Genomic DNA, 16225 nt, shown 5'->3' with positions numbered 1-16225 from the left:
CTTCCGTGGCGCAATGGTTAGCGCGTTCAGCTGTTATTCAAAAGGTTTGTGGTTCGAGCCCATCCGGGAGCGATGTTTTGAAGTCTCGGATGTGACGTAAAAAGTCAGAGTTTTTCCACAATACCTGACGACCATATCATTTCTGAGCTTCCTTGGCTCGAAGGTTAGCGCGTTCGGATGTTAACCAAAAGGTTGATGGTTCGAGCCCACCCGGCTGCCGTGTTGTGAAGTCTCAAATGTAACGTAAAAAGCCTAAGTTTTTCCACAATACCTGACGACCGTTTAATTTTTGAGCTTCCGTGGCGCAATGGTTAGCGCGTTCAGCTGTTAACCGAAAGGTTGGTGGTTCGAGCCCACCCGGGAGCGGTGTTGTGAGATCTCAAACGTAATGTCAAATGCCAAAGTTTTTCCACAATACCTGACGAACATTTAATCTTTGGGCTTCCGTGGCGCAATGGTTAGCGCGTTCGGCTGTTAACCGAAAGGTTGGTGGTTCGAGCCCACCCGGGAGCGGTGTTGTGAAATCTCATATGTAACGTAAAAATCCAAAGTTTTTCCACAATACCTGACGAACATTTTATCTTTGGGCTTCCGTTGCGCAATGGTTAACGCCGTCGGCTGTTAACCGAAAGGTTGGTGGTTCGAGCTCACCCAGGAGCCGTGTTGTGAAGTCTCAAATGTAACGTAAAAAGCCAAGGTTTTTCCACAATACCTGACGAACATTTAATCTTTGGGCTTCCGTGGCGCAATGGTTAGCGCGTTCGGCTGTTAACCGAAAGGTTGGTGGTTCGAGCCCACCCAGGAGCCGTGTTGTGAAGTCTCAAATGTAACGTAAAAAGCCAAGGTTTTTCCACAATACCTGACGAACATTTAATCTTTGGGCTTCCGTGGCGCAATGGTTAGCGCGTTCAGCTGTTAACCGAAAGGTTGGTGGTTCGAGCCCACCCGGGAGCGGTGTTGTGAGCTCTCACATGTAACGTAAAAAGCCAAAGTGTTTCCACAATACCCGACGACCATTTAATTTTTGGGCTTCCGTGGCGCAATGGTTAGCGCGTTCGGCTGTTAACCGAAAGGTTGGTGGTTCAAGCCCATCCGTGAGCGGTGTTGTGAGGTCTTAGATGTAACGTAAAATTCAGAGTTTTTTAAAAATAACTGACGAACATTTAATTTTTGGGCTTCCGTGGCGCAATGGTTAGAGCGTTCAGCTGTTATTCAAAAGGTTTGTGGTTCGAGCCCATCCGGGAGCGGTGTTGTGAAATCTCAAACGTAATGTCAAATGCCAAAGTTTTTCCACAATACCTGACGAACATTTAATCTTTGGGCTTCCGTGGCGCAATGGTTAGCGCGTTCGGCTGTTAAGCGAAAGGTTGGTGGTTCGAGCCCACCCGGGAGCGGTGTTGTGAAATCTCATATGTAACGTAAAAATCCAAAGTTTTTCCACAATACCTGACGAACATTTTATCTTTGGGCTTCCGTTGCGCAATGGTTAACGCCGTCGGCTTTTAACCGAAAGGTTGGTGGTTCGAGCTCACCCAGGAGCCGTGTTGTGAAGTCTCAAATGTAACGTAAAAAGCCAAGGTTTTTCCACAATACCTGACGAACATTTAATCTTTGGGCTTCCGTGGCGCAATGGTTAGCGCGTTCGGCTGTTAACCGAAAGGTTGGTGGTTCGAGCCCACCCGGGAGCGGTGTTGTGAGCTCTCACATGTAACGTAAAAAGCCAAAGTGTTTCCACAATACCCGACGACCATTTAATTTTTGGGCTTCCGTGGCGCAATGGTTAGCGCGTTCGGCTGTTAACCGAAAGGTTGGTGGTTCGAGCCCATCCGTGAGCGGTGTTGTGAGGTCTTAGATGTAACGTAAAATTCAGAGTTTTTTAAAAATAACTGACGAACATTTAATTTTTGGGCTTCCGTGGCGCAATGGTTAGAGCGTTCAGCTGTTATTCAAAAGGTTTGTGGTTCGAGCCCATCCGGGAGCGGTGTTGTGAAGTCTCAGATGTGACGTAAAAAGTCAAAGTTTTTCCACAATACCTGACGAACATTTAATCTTTGGGCTTCCGTGGCGCAATGGTTAACGCCGTCGGCTGTTAACCGAAAGGTTGGTGGTTCGAGCCCATCCGGGAGCGGTGTTGTGAGGTCTTAGATGTAACGTAAAATTCAGAGTTTTTTAAAAATACCTGACGAACATTTAATCTTTGGGCTTCTGTGGCGCAATGGTTAGCGCGTTCGGCTGTTAACAGAAAGGTTGGTGGTTCGAGCCCACCCGGGAGCGGTGTTGTGAGCTCTCACATGTAACGTAAAAAGCCAAAGTGTTTCCACAATACCCGACGACCATTTAATTTTTGGGCTTCCGTGGCGCAATGGTTAGCGCGTTCAGCTGTTATTCAAAAGGTTTGTGGTTCGAGCCCATCCGGGAGCGGTGTTTTGAAGTCTCGAATGTGACGTAAAAAGTCAGAGTTTTTCCACAATACCTGACGACCATTTCATTTCTGAGCTTCCTTGGCTCGAAGGTTAGCGCGTTCGGCTGTTAACCGAAAGGTTGGTGGTTCGAGCCCACCCGGGAGCGGTGTTGTGAGATCTCACATGTAACGAAAAAATCCAAAGTTTTTCCACAATACCTGACGAACATTTAATCTTTGGGCTTCCGTTGCGCAATGGTTAACGCCGTCGGCTGTTAACCGAAAGGTTGGTGGTTCGAGCCCATCCGGGAGCGGTGTTGTGAGGTCATAGATGTAACGTAAAATTCAGAGTTTTTAAAAATATCTGACGAACATTTAATGTTTGGGCTTCCGTGGCGCAATGGTTAGCGATTTCAGCTGTTATTCAAAAGGTTTGTGGTTCGAGCCCATCCGGGAGCGGTGTTTTGAAGTCTCGGATGTGACGTAAAAAGTCAGAGTTTTTCCACAATACCTGACGACCATTTTATTTCTGAGCTTACTTGGCTCGAAGGTTAGCGCGTTCGGATGTTAACCAAAAGGTTGGTGGTTCGAGCCCACCCGGCTGCCGTCTTGTGAAGTCTCAAATGTAACGTAAAAAGCCAAAGTTTTTCCACAATACCTGACGACCGTTTAATTTTTGAGCTTCCGTGGCGCAATGGTTAGCGCGTTCGGCTGTTAACCGAAAGGTTGGTGGTTCGAGCCCACCCGGGAGCGGTGTTGTGAGATCTCAAACGTAATGTCAAATGCCAAAGTTTTTCCACAATACCTGACGAACATTTAATCTTTGGGCTTCCGTGGCGCAATGGTTAGCGCGTTCGGCTGTTAACTGAAAGGTTGGTGGTTCGAGACCATCCGGGAGCGGTGTTGTGAGGTCTCAGATGTGACGTAAAAAGTAAAAGTTTTTCCACAATACCTGACGACCATTTAATTTTTGAGCTTCCGTGGCGCAATGGTTAGCGCGTTCGGCTGTTAACCGAAAGGTTGGTGGTTCGAGCCCATCCGGGAGCGGTGTTTTGAGGTTTCAGATGTGACGTAAAAAGCCAAAGTTTTTCCACAATACCTGACGAACATTTAATCTTTGGGCTTCCGTTGCGCAATGGTTAACGCCGTCGGCTGTTAACCGAAAGGTTGGTGGTTCGAGCCCATCCGGGAGCGGTGTTGTGAGGTCATAGATGTAACGTAAAATTCAGAGTTTTTTAAAAATATCTGAGGAACATTTAATTTTTGGGCTTCCGTGGCGCAATGGTTAGCGCATTCAGCTGTTATTCAAAAGGTTTGTGGTTCGAGCCCACCCGGGAGCGGTGTTGTGAAATCACACATGTAACGTAAAAATCCAAAGTTTTTCCACAATACCTGACGAACATTTTATCTTTGGGCTTCCGTTGCGCAATGGTTAACGCCGTCGGCTGTTAACCGAAAGGTTGGTGGTTCGAGCCCATCCGGGAGCGGTGTTGTGAGGTCTTAGATGTAACGTAAAATTCAGAGTTTTTTAAAAATACCTGACGAACATTTAATCTTTGGGCTTCTGTGGCGCAATGGTTAGCGCGTTCGGCTGTTAACCAAAAGGTTGGTGGTTCAAGCCCACCCGGGAGCGGTGTTGTGAAATCTCACATGTAACGTAAAAATCCAAAGTTTTTCCACAATACCTGACGAACATTTAATCTTTGGGCTTCCGTGGCGCAATGGTTAGCGCGTTCGGCTATTAACCAAAAGGTTGGTGGTTCGAGCCCACCCGGGAGCGGTGTTGTGAAATCTCACATGTAACGTAAAAATCCAAAGTTTTTCCACAATACCTGACGAACATTTTATCTTTGGGCTTCCGTTGCGCAATGGTTAACGCCGTCGGCTGTTAACCGAAAGGTTGGTGGTTCGAGCCCATCCGGGAGCGGTGTTGTGAGGTCTTAGATGTAACGTAAAATTCAGAGTTTTTTAAAAATAACTGACGAACATTTAATTTTTGGGCATCCGTGGCGCAATGGTTAGCGCGTTCGGCTGTTAACCGAAAGGTTGGTGGTTCGAGCCCATCCGGGAGCGGTGTTGTGAGGTCTTAGATGTAACGTAAAATTCAGAGTTTTTTAAAAATACCTGACGAACATTTAATCTTTGGGCTTCTGTGGCGCAATGGTTAGCGCGTTCGGCTGTTAACAGAAAGGTTGGTGGTTCGAGCCCACCCGGGAGCGGTGTTGTGAGCTCTCACATGTAACGTAAAAAGCCAAAGTGTTTCCACAATACCCGACGACCATTTAATTTTTGGGCTTCCGTGGCGCAATGGTTAGCGCGTTCGGCTGTTAACCGAAAGGTTGGTGGTTCGAGCCCACCCGGGAGCGGTGTTGTGAGATCTCACATGTAACGTAAAAATCCAAAGTTTTTCCACAATACCTGAGGAACATTTAATCTTTGGGCTTCCGTTGCGCAATGGTTAACGCCGTCGGCTGTTAACCGAAAGGTTGGTGGTTCGAGCCCATCCGGGAGCGGTGTTGTGAGGTCTTAGATGTAACGTAAAATTCAGAGTTTTTTAAAAATATCTGACGAACATTTAATTTTTGGGCTTCCGTGGCGCAATGGTTAGCGCGTTCAGCTGTTATTCAAAAGGTTTGTGGTTCGAGCCCATCCGGGAGCGGTGTTTTGAAGTCTCGGATGTGACGTAAAAAGTCAGAGTTTTTCCACAATACCTGACGACCATTTCATTTCTGAGCTTCCTTGGCTCGAAGGTTAGCGCGTTCGGATATTAACCAAAAGGTTGGTGGTTCGAGCCCACCCGGCTGCCGTGTTGTGAAGTCTCAAATGTAACGTAAAAAGCCAAAGTTTTTCCACAATACCTGACGACCGTTTAATTTTTGAGCTTCCGTGGCGCAATGGTTAGCGCGTTCGGCTGTTAACCGAAAGGTTGGTGGTTCGAGCCCACCCGGGAGCGGTGTTGTGAGATCTCAAACGTAATGTCAAATGCCAAAGTTTTTCCACAATACCTGACGAACATTTAATCTTTGGGCTTCCGTGGCGCAATGGTTAGCGCGTTCGGCTGTTAACCAAAAGGTTGGTGGTTCGAGCCCACCCGGGAGCGGTGTTGTGAAATCACACATGTAACGTAAAAATCCAAAGTTTTTCCACAATACCTGACGAACATTTTATCTTTGGGCTTCCGTTGCGCAATGGTTAACGCCGTCGGCTGTTAACCGAAAGGTTGGTGGTTCGAGCCCACCCGGGAGCGGTGTTGTGAAATCTCACATGTAACGTAAAAATCCAAAGTTTTTCCACAATACCTGACGAACATTTAATCTTTGGGCTTCTGTGGCGCAATGGTTAGCGCGTTCGGCTATTAACCAAAAGGTTGGTGGTTCGAGCCCACCCGGGAGCGGTGTTGTGAAATCTCACATGTAACGTAAAAATCCAAAGTTTTTCCACAATACCTGACGAACATTTTATCTTTGGGCTTCCGTTGCGCAATGGTTAACGCCGTCGGCTGTTAACCGAAAGGTTGGTGGTTCGAGCCCATCCGGGAGCGGTGTTGTGAGGTCTTAGATGTAACGTAAAATTCAGATTTTTTTAAAAATAACTGACGAACATTTATTTTTTGGGCATCCGTGGCGCAATGGTTAGCGCGTTCTGCTGTTAACCGAAAGGTTGGTGGTTCGAGCCCATCCGGGAGCGGTGTTGTGAGGTCTTAGATGTAACGTAAAATTCAGAGTTTTTTAAAAATACCTGACGAACATTTAATCTTTGGGCTTCCGTGGCGCAATGGTTAGCGCGTTCGGCTGTTAACCGAAAGGTTGGTGGTTCGAGCCCACCCGGGAGCGGTGTTGTGAGCTCTCACATGTAACGTAAAAAGCCAAAGTGTTTCCACAATACCCGACGACCATTTAATTTTTGGGCTTCCGTGGCGCAATGGTTAGCGCGTTCGGCTGTTAACCGAAAGGTTGGTGGTTCGAGCCCATCCGTGAGCGGTGTTGTGAGGTCTTAGATGTAACGTAAAATTCAGAGTTTTTTAAAAATAACTGACGAACATTTAATTTTTGGGCTTCCGTGGCGCAATGGTTAGAGCGTTCAGCTGTTATTCAAAAGGTTTGTGGTTCGAGCCCATCCGGGAGCGGTGTTGTGAAGTCTCAGATGTGACGTAAAAAGTCAAAGTTTTTCCACAATACCTGACGAACATTTAATCTTTGGGCTTCCGTGGCGCAATGGTTAACGCCGTCGGCTGTTAACCGAAAGGTTGGTGGTTCGAGCCCATCCGGGAGCGGTGTTGTGAGGTCTTAGATGTAACGTAAAATTCAGAGTTTTTTAAAAATACCTGACGAACATTTAATCTTTGGGCTTCTGTGGCGCAATGGTTAGCGCGTTCGGCTGTTAACAGAAAGGTTGGTGGTTCGAGCCCACCCGGGAGCGGTGTTGTGAGCTCTCACATGTAACGTAAAAAGCCAAAGTGTTTCCACAATACCCGACGACCATTTAATTTTTGGGCTTCCGTGGCGCAATGGTTAGCGCGTTCAGCTGTTATTCAAAAGGTTTGTGGTTCGAGCCCATCCGGGAGCGGTGTTTTGAAGTCTCGAATGTGACGTAAAAAGTCAGAGTTTTTCCACAATACCTGACGACCATTTCATTTCTGAGCTTCCTTGGCTCGAAGGTTAGCGCGTTCGGCTGTTAACCGAAAGGTTGGTGGTTCGAGCCCACCCGGGAGCGGTGTTGTGAGATCTCACATGTAACGAAAAAATCCAAAGTTTTTCCACAATACCTGACGAACATTTAATCTTTGGGCTTCCGTTGCGCAATGGTTAACGCCGTCGGCTGTTAACCGAAAGGTTGGTGGTTCGAGCCCATCCGGGAGCGGTGTTGTGAGGTCATAGATGTAACGTAAAATTCAGAGTTTTTAAAAATATCTGACGAACATTTAATGTTTGGGCTTCCGTGGCGCAATGGTTAGCGATTTCAGCTGTTATTCAAAAGGTTTGTGGTTCGAGCCCATCCGGGAGCGGTGTTTTGAAGTCTCGGATGTGACGTAAAAAGTCAGAGTTTTTCCACAATACCTGACGACCATTTTATTTCTGAGCTTACTTGGCTCGAAGGTTAGCGCGTTCGGATGTTAACCAAAAGGTTGGTGGTTCGAGCCCACCCGGCTGCCGTCTTGTGAAGTCTCAAATGTAACGTAAAAAGCCAAAGTTTTTCCACAATACCTGACGACCGTTTAATTTTTGAGCTTCCGTGGCGCAATGGTTAGCGCGTTCGGCTGTTAACCGAAAGGTTGGTGGTTCGAGCCCACCCGGGAGCGGTGTTGTGAGATCTCAAACGTAATGTCAAATGCCAAAGTTTTTCCACAATACCTGACGAACATTTAATCTTTGGGCTTCCGTGGCGCAATGGTTAGCGCGTTCGGCTGTTAACTGAAAGGTTGGTGGTTCGAGACCATCCGGGAGCGGTGTTGTGAGGTCTCAGATGTGACGTAAAAAGTAAAAGTTTTTCCACAATACCTGACGACCATTTAATTTTTGAGCTTCCGTGGCGCAATGGTTAGCGCGTTCGGCTGTTAACCGAAAGGTTGGTGGTTCGAGCCCATCCGGGAGCGGTGTTTTGAGGTTTCAGATGTGACGTAAAAAGCCAAAGTTTTTCCACAATACCTGACGAACATTTAATCTTTGGGCTTCCGTTGCGCAATGGTTAACGCCGTCGGCTGTTAACCGAAAGGTTGGTGGTTCGAGCCCATCCGGGAGCGGTGTTGTGAGGTCATAGATGTAACGTAAAATTCAGAGTTTTTTAAAAATATCTGAGGAACATTTAATTTTTGGGCTTCCGTGGCGCAATGGTTAGCGCATTCAGCTGTTATTCAAAAGGTTTGTGGTTCGAGCCCACCCGGGAGCGGTGTTGTGAAATCACACATGTAACGTAAAAATCCAAAGTTTTTCCACAATACCTGACGAACATTTTATCTTTGGGCTTCCGTTGCGCAATGGTTAACGCCGTCGGCTGTTAACCGAAAGGTTGGTGGTTCGAGCCCATCCGGGAGCGGTGTTGTGAGGTCTTAGATGTAACGTAAAATTCAGAGTTTTTTAAAAATACCTGACGAACATTTAATCTTTGGGCTTCTGTGGCGCAATGGTTAGCGCGTTCGGCTGTTAACCAAAAGGTTGGTGGTTCAAGCCCACCCGGGAGCGGTGTTGTGAAATCTCACATGTAACGTAAAAATCCAAAGTTTTTCCACAATACCTGACGAACATTTAATCTTTGGGCTTCCGTGGCGCAATGGTTAGCGCGTTCGGCTATTAACCAAAAGGTTGGTGGTTCGAGCCCACCCGGGAGCGGTGTTGTGAAATCTCACATGTAACGTAAAAATCCAAAGTTTTTCCACAATACCTGACGAACATTTTATCTTTGGGCTTCCGTTGCGCAATGGTTAACGCCGTCGGCTGTTAACCGAAAGGTTGGTGGTTCGAGCCCATCCGGGAGCGGTGTTGTGAGGTCTTAGATGTAACGTAAAATTCAGAGTTTTTTAAAAATAACTGACGAACATTTAATTTTTGGGCATCCGTGGCGCAATGGTTAGCGCGTTCGGCTGTTAACCGAAAGGTTGGTGGTTCGAGCCCATCCGGGAGCGGTGTTGTGAGGTCTTAGATGTAACGTAAAATTCAGAGTTTTTTAAAAATACCTGACGAACATTTAATCTTTGGGCTTCTGTGGCGCAATGGTTAGCGCGTTCGGCTGTTAACAGAAAGGTTGGTGGTTCGAGCCCACCCGGGAGCGGTGTTGTGAGCTCTCACATGTAACGTAAAAAGCCAAAGTGTTTCCACAATACCCGACGACCATTTAATTTTTGGGCTTCCGTGGCGCAATGGTTAGCGCGTTCGGCTGTTAACCGAAAGGTTGGTGGTTCGAGCCCACCCGGGAGCGGTGTTGTGAGATCTCACATGTAACGTAAAAATCCAAAGTTTTTCCACAATACCTGAGGAACATTTAATCTTTGGGCTTCCGTTGCGCAATGGTTAACGCCGTCGGCTGTTAACCGAAAGGTTGGTGGTTCGAGCCCATCCGGGAGCGGTGTTGTGAGGTCTTAGATGTAACGTAAAATTCAGAGTTTTTTAAAAATATCTGACGAACATTTAATTTTTGGGCTTCCGTGGCGCAATGGTTAGCGCGTTCAGCTGTTATTCAAAAGGTTTGTGGTTCGAGCCCATCCGGGAGCGGTGTTTTGAAGTCTCGGATGTGACGTAAAAAGTCAGAGTTTTTCCACAATACCTGACGACCATTTCATTTCTGAGCTTCCTTGGCTCGAAGGTTAGCGCGTTCGGATATTAACCAAAAGGTTGGTGGTTCGAGCCCACCCGGCTGCCGTGTTGTGAAGTCTCAAATGTAACGTAAAAAGCCAAAGTTTTTCCACAATACCTGACGACCGTTTAATTTTTGAGCTTCCGTGGCGCAATGGTTAGCGCGTTCGGCTGTTAACCGAAAGGTTGGTGGTTCGAGCCCACCCGGGAGCGGTGTTGTGAGATCTCAAACGTAATGTCAAATGCCAAAGTTTTTCCACAATACCTGACGAACATTTAATCTTTGGGCTTCCGTGGCGCAATGGTTAGCGCGTTCGGCTGTTAACCAAAAGGTTGGTGGTTCGAGCCCACCCGGGAGCGGTGTTGTGAAATCACACATGTAACGTAAAAATCCAAAGTTTTTCCACAATACCTGACGAACATTTTATCTTTGGGCTTCCGTTGCGCAATGGTTAACGCCGTCGGCTGTTAACCGAAAGGTTGGTGGTTCGAGCCCACCCGGGAGCGGTGTTGTGAAATCTCACATGTAACGTAAAAATCCAAAGTTTTTCCACAATACCTGACGAACATTTAATCTTTGGGCTTCTGTGGCGCAATGGTTAGCGCGTTCGGCTATTAACCAAAAGGTTGGTGGTTCGAGCCCACCCGGGAGCGGTGTTGTGAAATCTCACATGTAACGTAAAAATCCAAAGTTTTTCCACAATACCTGACGAACATTTTATCTTTGGGCTTCCGTTGCGCAATGGTTAACGCCGTCGGCTGTTAACCGAAAGGTTGGTGGTTCGAGCCCATCCGGGAGCGGTGTTGTGAGGTCTTAGATGTAACGTAAAATTCAGATTTTTTTAAAAATAACTGACGAACATTTATTTTTTGGGCATCCGTGGCGCAATGGTTAGCGCGTTCTGCTGTTAACCGAAAGGTTGGTGGTTCGAGCCCATCCGGGAGCGGTGTTGTGAGGTCTTAGATGTAACGTAAAATTCAGAGTTTTTTAAAAATACCTGACGAACATTTAATCTTTGGGCTTCTGTGGCGCAATGGTTAGCGCGTTCGGCTGTTAACAGAAAGGTTGGTGGTTCGAGCCCACCCGGGAGCGGTGTTGTGAGCTCTCACATGTAACGTAAAAAGCCAAAGTGTTTCCACAATACCCGACGACCATTTAATTTTTGGGCTTCCGTGGCGCAATGGTTAGCGCGTTCGGCTGTTAACCGAAAGGTTGGTGGTTCGAGCCCACCCGGGAGCGGTGTTGTGAGATCTCACATGTAACGTAAAAATCCAAAGTTTTTCCACAATACCTGAGGAACATTTAATCTTTGGGCTTCCGTTGCGCAATGGTTAACGCCGTCGGCTGTTAACCGAAAGGTTGGTGGTTCGAGCCCATCCGGGAGCGGTGTTGTGAGGTCTTAGATGTAACGTAAAATTCAGAGTTCTTTAAAAATATCTGACGAACATTTAGTTTTTAGGCTTCCGTGGCGCAATGGTTAGCGCGTTCAGCTGTTATTCAAAAGGTTTGTGGTTCGAGCCCATCCGGGAGCGGTGTTTTGAAGTCTCGGATGTGACGTAAAAAGTCAGAGTTTTTCCACAATACCTGACGACCATTTCATTTCTGAGCTTCCTTGGCTCGAAGGTTAGCGCGTTCGGCTGTTAACCGAAAGGTTGGTGGTTCGAGCCCACCCGGGAGCGGTGTTGTGAGATCTCACATGTAACGTAAAAAGCCAAAGTTTTTCCACAATACCTGACGACCGTTTAATTTTTGAGCTTCCGTGGTGCAATGGTTAGCGCGTTCGGCTGTTAACCGAAAGGTTGGTGGTTCGAGCCCACCCGGGAGCGGTGTTGTGAGATCTCAAACGTAATGTCAAATGCGAAAGTTTTTCCACAATACCTGACGAACATTTAATCTTTGGGCTTCCGTTGCACAATGGTTAACGCCGTCGGCTGTTAACCGAAAGGTTGGTGGTTCGAGCCCACCCAAGAGCGGTGTTGTGAAATCTCACATGTAACGTAAAAATCCAAAGTTTTTCCACAATATCTGACGAACATTTAATTGTTGGGCTTCCGTGGCGCAATGGTTAGCGCGTTCGGCTGTTAACCGAAAGGTTGGTGGTTCGAGCCCACCCGGGAGCGGTGTTGTGAAATCTCACAGGTAACGTAAAACTCCAAAGCTTTTCCACAATACCTGACGAACATTTAATCTTTGGGCTTCCGTTGCGCAATGGTTAACGCCGTCGGCTGTTAACCGAAAGGTTGGTGGTTCGAGCCCGTCCGGGAGCGGTGTTGTGAGGTCATAGATGTAACGTAAAATTCAGAGTTTTTAAAAATATCTGACGAACATTTAATTTTTGGGCTTCCGTGGCGCAATGGTTAGCGCATTCAGCTGTTATTCAAAAGGTTTGTGGTTCGAGCCCATCCGGGAGCGGTGTTTTGAAGTCTCGGATGTGACGTAAAAAGTCAGAGTTTTTCCACAATACCTGACGACCATTTCATTTCTGAGCTTCCTTGGCTCGAAGGTTAGCGCGTTCGGATGTTAACCAAAAGGTTGGTGTTTCGAGCCCACCCGGCTGCCGTGTTGTGAAGTCTCAAATGTAACGTAAAAAGCCAAAGTTTTTCCACAATACCTGACGACCGTTTAATTTTTGAGCTTCCGTGGCGCAATGGTTAGCGCGTTCGGCTGTTAACCGAAAGGTTGTTGGTTCGAGCCCACCCGGGAGCGGTGTTGTGAGATCTCAAACGTAATGTCAAATGCCAAAGTTTTTCCACAATACCTGACGAACATTTAATTTTTGGGCTTCCGTGGCGCAATGGTTAGCGCGTTCGGCTGTTAACCGAAAGGTTGGTGGTTCGAGCCCATCCGGGAGCGGTGTTGTGAGGTCTTAGATGTAACGTAAAATTCAGAGTTTTTTAAAAATACCTGACGAACATTTAATCTTTGGGCTTCTGTGGCGCAATGGTTAGCGCGTTCGGCTGTTAACAGAAATGTTGGTGGTTCGAGCCCACCCGGGAGCGGTGTTGTGAGCTCTCACATGTAACGTAAAAAGCCAAAGTGTTTCCACAATACCCGACGACCATTTAATTTTTGGGCTTCCGTGGCGCAATGGTTAGCGCGTTCGGCTGTTAACCGAAAGGTTGGTGGTTCGAGCCCATCCGTGAGCGGTGTTGTGAGGTCTGAGATGTGACGTAAAAAGTCAAAGTTTTTCCACAATACCTGACGAACATTTAATCTTTGGGCTTCCGTTGCGCAATGGTTAACGCCGTCGGCTGTTAACCGAAAGGTTGGTGGTTCGAGCCCACCCAAGAGCGGTGTTGTGAAATCTCACATGTAACGTAAAAATCCAAAGTTTTTCCACAATACCTGACGAACATTTAATCGTTGGGCTTCCGTGGCGCAATGGTTAGCGCGTTCGGCTGTTAACCGAAAGGTTGGTGGTTCGAGCCCACCCGGGAGCGGTGTTGTGAAATCTCACAGGTAACGTACAACTCCAAAGTTTTTCCACAATACCTGACGAACATTTAATCTTTGGGCTTCCGTTGCGCAATGGTTAACGCCGTCGGCTGTTAACCGAAAGGTTGGTGGTTCGTGCCCATCCGGGAGCTGTGTTGTGAGGTCTTAGATGTAACGTAAAATTCAGAGTTTTTTAAAAATAACTGACGAACATTTAATTTTTGGTCTTCCGTGGCGCAATGGTTAGAGCGTTCTGCTGTTATTCAAAAGGTTTGTGGTTCGAGCCCATCCGGGAGCGGTGTTGTGAAGTCTCAGATGTGACGTAAATAGTCAAAGTTTTTCCACAATACCTAACGAACATTTAATCTTTGGGCTTCCGTTGCACAATGGTTAACGCCGTCGGCTGTTAACCGAAAGGTTGGTGGTTCGAGTCCATCCGGGAGCGGTGTTGTGAGGTCTTAGATGTAACGTAAAATTCAGAGTTTTTTAAAAATAACTGACGAACATTTAATTTTTGGTCTTCCGTGGCGCAATGGTTAGAGCGTTCTGCTGTTATTCAAAAGGTTTGTGGTTCGAGCCCATCCGGGAGCGGTGTTGTGAAGTCTCAGATGTGACGTAAAAAGTCAAAGTTTTTCCACAATACCTGACGACCATTTAATCTTTGGCCTTCCGTGGCGCAATGGTTAGCGCGTTCGGCTGTTAAGCGAAAGGTTGGTGTTTCGAGCCCTTCCGGGAGCGGTGTTGTGAGGTCTTAGATGTAACGTAAAATTCAGAGTTTTTTAAAAATAACTGACGAACATTTAATTTTTGGGCTTCCGTGGCGCAATGGTTAGCGCGTTCCGCTGTTAACCGAAAGGTTAGTGGTTCGAGCCCATCCGTGAGCGGTGTTGTGAGGTCTCAGATTTGACGTAAGAAGTCAAAGTTTTTCCACAATACCTGACGAACATTTAATCTTTGGGCTTCCGTTGCGCAATGGTTAACGCCGTCGGCTGTTAACCGAGAGGTTGGTGGTTCGAACCCACCCAAGAGCGGTGTTGTGAAATCTCACATGTAACGTAAAAATCCAAAGTTTTTCCACAATACCTGACGAACATTTAATCGTTGGGCTTCCGTGGCGCAATGGTTAGCGCGTTCGGCTGTTAACCGAAAGGTTGGTGGTTCGAGCCCACCCGGGAGCGGTGTTGTGAAATCTCACAGGTAACGTAAAACTCCAAAGTTTTTCCACAATACCTGACGAACATTTAATCTTTGGGCTTCCGTTGCGCAATGGTTAACGCCGTCGGCTGTTAACCAAAAGGTTGGTGGTTCGTGCCCATCCGGGAGCTGTGTTGTGAGGTCTTAGATGTAACGTAAAATTCACTGTTTTTTAAAAATAACTGACGAACATTTAATTTTTGGGCTTCCGTGGCGCAATGGTTAGAGCGTTCAGCTGTTATTCAAAAGGTTTGTGGTTCGAGCCCATCCGGGAGCGGTGTTGTGAAGTCTCAGATGTGACGTAAATAGTCAAAGTTTTTCCACAATACCTAACGAACATTTAATCTTTGGGCTTCCGTTGCACAATGGTTAACGCCGTCGGCTGTTAACCGAAAGGTTGGTGGTTCGAGCCCATCCGGGAGCGGTGTTGTGAGGTCTTAGATGTAACGTAAAATTCAGAGTTTTTTAAAAATAACTGACGAACATTTAATTTTTGGTCTTCCGTGGCGCAATGGTTAGAGCGTTCTGCTGTTATTCAAAAGGTTTGTGGTTCGAGCCCATCCGGGAGCGGTGTTGTGAAGTCTCAGATGTGACGTAAAAAGTCAAAGTTTTTCCACAATACCTGACGACCATTTAATCTTTGGGCTTCCGTGGCGCAATGGTTAGCGCATTCGGCTGTTAAGCGAAAGGTTGGTGTTTCGAGCCCTTCCGGGAGCGGTGTTGTGAGGTCTTAGATGTAACGTAAAATTCAGAGTTTTTTAAAAATATCTGACGAACATTTAATTTTTGGGCTTCCGTGGCGCAATGGTTAGCGCGTTCTGCTGTTATTGAAAAGGTTTGTGGTTCGAGCCCATCCGGGAGCGGTGTTGTGAAGTCTCAGATGTGACGTAAAAAGTCAAAGTTTTTCCACAATACCTGACGACCATTTAATCTTTGGGCTTCCGTGGCGCAATGGTTAGCGCGTTCGGCTGTTAACCGAAAGGTTGGTGGTTCGAGCCCACCCGGGAGCGGTGTTGTGAAATCTCACATGTAACGTAAAAATCCAAAGTTTTTCCACAATACCTGACGAACATTTAATCTTTGGGCTTCCGTTGCGCAATGGTTAACGCCGTCGGCTGTTAACCGAAAGGTTGGTGGTTCGAGCCCATCCGGGAGCGGTGTTGTGAGGTCTTAGATGTAACGTAAAATTCAGAGTTTTTTAAAAATAACTGACGAACATTTAATTTTTGGGCTTCCGTGGCGCAATGGTTAGCGCGTTCGGCTGTTAACCGAAAGGTTGGTGGTTCGAGCCCATCCGGGAGCAGTGTTGTGAAGTCTCATATGTGACGTAAAAAGTCAAAGTTTTTCCACAATACCTGACGACCATTTCATTTCTGAGCTTCCTTGGCTCCATGGTTAGCGTGTTCGGATGTTAAGCTTAAGGTTGGTGGTTCGAGCCCACCCGGGAGCAGTGTTGTGAAGTCTCAAATGTAACGTAAAAATCCAAAGTTTTTCCACAATACCTGACGAACATTTAATCGTTGGGCTTCCGTGGCGCAATGGTTAGCGCGTTCGGCTGTTAACCGAAAGGTTGGTGGTTCGAGCCCACCCGGGAGCGGTGTTGTGAAATCTCACAGGTAACGTAAAACTCCAAAGTTTTTCCACAATACCTGACGAACATTTAATCTTTGGGCTTCCGTTGCGCAATGGTTAACGCCGTCGGCTGTTAACCGAAAGGTTGGTGGTTCGTACCCATCCGGGAGCTGTGTTGTGAGGTCTTAGATGTAACGTAAAATTCACTGTTTTTTAAAAATAACTGACGAACATTTAATTTTTGGGCTTCCGTGGCGCAATGGTTAGAGCGTTCAGCTGTTATTCAAAAGGTTTGTGGTTCGAGCCCATCCGGGAGCGGTGTTGTGAAGTCTCAGA

General features: G+C 46.9%; 19 non-coding genes across 19 annotated transcripts; all 19 read left to right on the top strand.

Annotated features, from left to right (window-relative positions):
* Nucleotides 1-440: 440 nt before the first annotated feature.
* TRNAN-GUU (transfer RNA asparagine (anticodon GUU)) lies at nucleotides 441-513 on the top strand. Its single transcript has one exon. It is a non-coding gene; the product is annotated as a tRNA-Asn (tRNA).
* Nucleotides 514-1615: 1102 nt separating this feature from the next.
* On the top strand, nucleotides 1616-1688 carry TRNAN-GUU (transfer RNA asparagine (anticodon GUU)). Its single transcript has one exon. It is a non-coding gene; the product is annotated as a tRNA-Asn (tRNA).
* A 1393-nt stretch (nucleotides 1689-3081) lies between these two features.
* Nucleotides 3082-3154, top strand: TRNAN-GUU (transfer RNA asparagine (anticodon GUU)). The gene has a single exon. It is a non-coding gene; the product is annotated as a tRNA-Asn (tRNA).
* A 954-nt stretch (nucleotides 3155-4108) lies between these two features.
* On the top strand, nucleotides 4109-4181 carry TRNAN-AUU (transfer RNA asparagine (anticodon AUU)). Its single transcript has one exon. It is a non-coding gene; the product is annotated as a tRNA-Asn (tRNA).
* Nucleotides 4182-4694: 513 nt separating this feature from the next.
* On the top strand, nucleotides 4695-4767 carry TRNAN-GUU (transfer RNA asparagine (anticodon GUU)). Its single transcript has one exon. It is a non-coding gene; the product is annotated as a tRNA-Asn (tRNA).
* Nucleotides 4768-5281: 514 nt separating this feature from the next.
* TRNAN-GUU (transfer RNA asparagine (anticodon GUU)) lies at nucleotides 5282-5354 on the top strand. Its single transcript has one exon. It is a non-coding gene; the product is annotated as a tRNA-Asn (tRNA).
* Nucleotides 5355-5722: 368 nt separating this feature from the next.
* Nucleotides 5723-5795, top strand: TRNAN-AUU (transfer RNA asparagine (anticodon AUU)). Its single transcript has one exon. It is a non-coding gene; the product is annotated as a tRNA-Asn (tRNA).
* Nucleotides 5796-6161: 366 nt separating this feature from the next.
* TRNAN-GUU (transfer RNA asparagine (anticodon GUU)) lies at nucleotides 6162-6234 on the top strand. Its single transcript has one exon. It is a non-coding gene; the product is annotated as a tRNA-Asn (tRNA).
* Nucleotides 6235-7627: 1393 nt separating this feature from the next.
* Nucleotides 7628-7700, top strand: TRNAN-GUU (transfer RNA asparagine (anticodon GUU)). Its single transcript has one exon. It is a non-coding gene; the product is annotated as a tRNA-Asn (tRNA).
* Nucleotides 7701-8654: 954 nt separating this feature from the next.
* TRNAN-AUU (transfer RNA asparagine (anticodon AUU)) lies at nucleotides 8655-8727 on the top strand. Its single transcript has one exon. It is a non-coding gene; the product is annotated as a tRNA-Asn (tRNA).
* A 513-nt stretch (nucleotides 8728-9240) lies between these two features.
* Nucleotides 9241-9313, top strand: TRNAN-GUU (transfer RNA asparagine (anticodon GUU)). Its single transcript has one exon. It is a non-coding gene; the product is annotated as a tRNA-Asn (tRNA).
* Nucleotides 9314-9827: 514 nt separating this feature from the next.
* On the top strand, nucleotides 9828-9900 carry TRNAN-GUU (transfer RNA asparagine (anticodon GUU)). Its single transcript has one exon. It is a non-coding gene; the product is annotated as a tRNA-Asn (tRNA).
* Nucleotides 9901-10268: 368 nt separating this feature from the next.
* Nucleotides 10269-10341, top strand: TRNAN-AUU (transfer RNA asparagine (anticodon AUU)). The gene has a single exon. It is a non-coding gene; the product is annotated as a tRNA-Asn (tRNA).
* Nucleotides 10342-10854: 513 nt separating this feature from the next.
* TRNAN-GUU (transfer RNA asparagine (anticodon GUU)) lies at nucleotides 10855-10927 on the top strand. The gene has a single exon. It is a non-coding gene; the product is annotated as a tRNA-Asn (tRNA).
* An 808-nt stretch (nucleotides 10928-11735) lies between these two features.
* Nucleotides 11736-11808, top strand: TRNAN-GUU (transfer RNA asparagine (anticodon GUU)). Its single transcript has one exon. It is a non-coding gene; the product is annotated as a tRNA-Asn (tRNA).
* Nucleotides 11809-13055: 1247 nt separating this feature from the next.
* Nucleotides 13056-13128, top strand: TRNAN-GUU (transfer RNA asparagine (anticodon GUU)). Its single transcript has one exon. It is a non-coding gene; the product is annotated as a tRNA-Asn (tRNA).
* A 1100-nt stretch (nucleotides 13129-14228) lies between these two features.
* Nucleotides 14229-14301, top strand: TRNAN-GUU (transfer RNA asparagine (anticodon GUU)). Its single transcript has one exon. It is a non-coding gene; the product is annotated as a tRNA-Asn (tRNA).
* Nucleotides 14302-15254: 953 nt separating this feature from the next.
* Nucleotides 15255-15327, top strand: TRNAN-GUU (transfer RNA asparagine (anticodon GUU)). The gene has a single exon. It is a non-coding gene; the product is annotated as a tRNA-Asn (tRNA).
* Nucleotides 15328-15841: 514 nt separating this feature from the next.
* On the top strand, nucleotides 15842-15914 carry TRNAN-GUU (transfer RNA asparagine (anticodon GUU)). The gene has a single exon. It is a non-coding gene; the product is annotated as a tRNA-Asn (tRNA).
* Nucleotides 15915-16225: the final 311 nt, after the last annotated feature.

This window comes from Phalangium opilio, unplaced genomic scaffold (genome assembly GCF_054372755.1).
Source record: "Phalangium opilio isolate 3A_F unplaced genomic scaffold, DU_Popi_V2 ptg000352l_1, whole genome shotgun sequence".
In the NCBI taxonomy this organism is placed as follows: domain Eukaryota; kingdom Metazoa; phylum Arthropoda; class Arachnida; order Opiliones; family Phalangiidae; genus Phalangium; species Phalangium opilio.
This window is presented reverse-complemented; position numbering and strand designations above follow the sequence as displayed.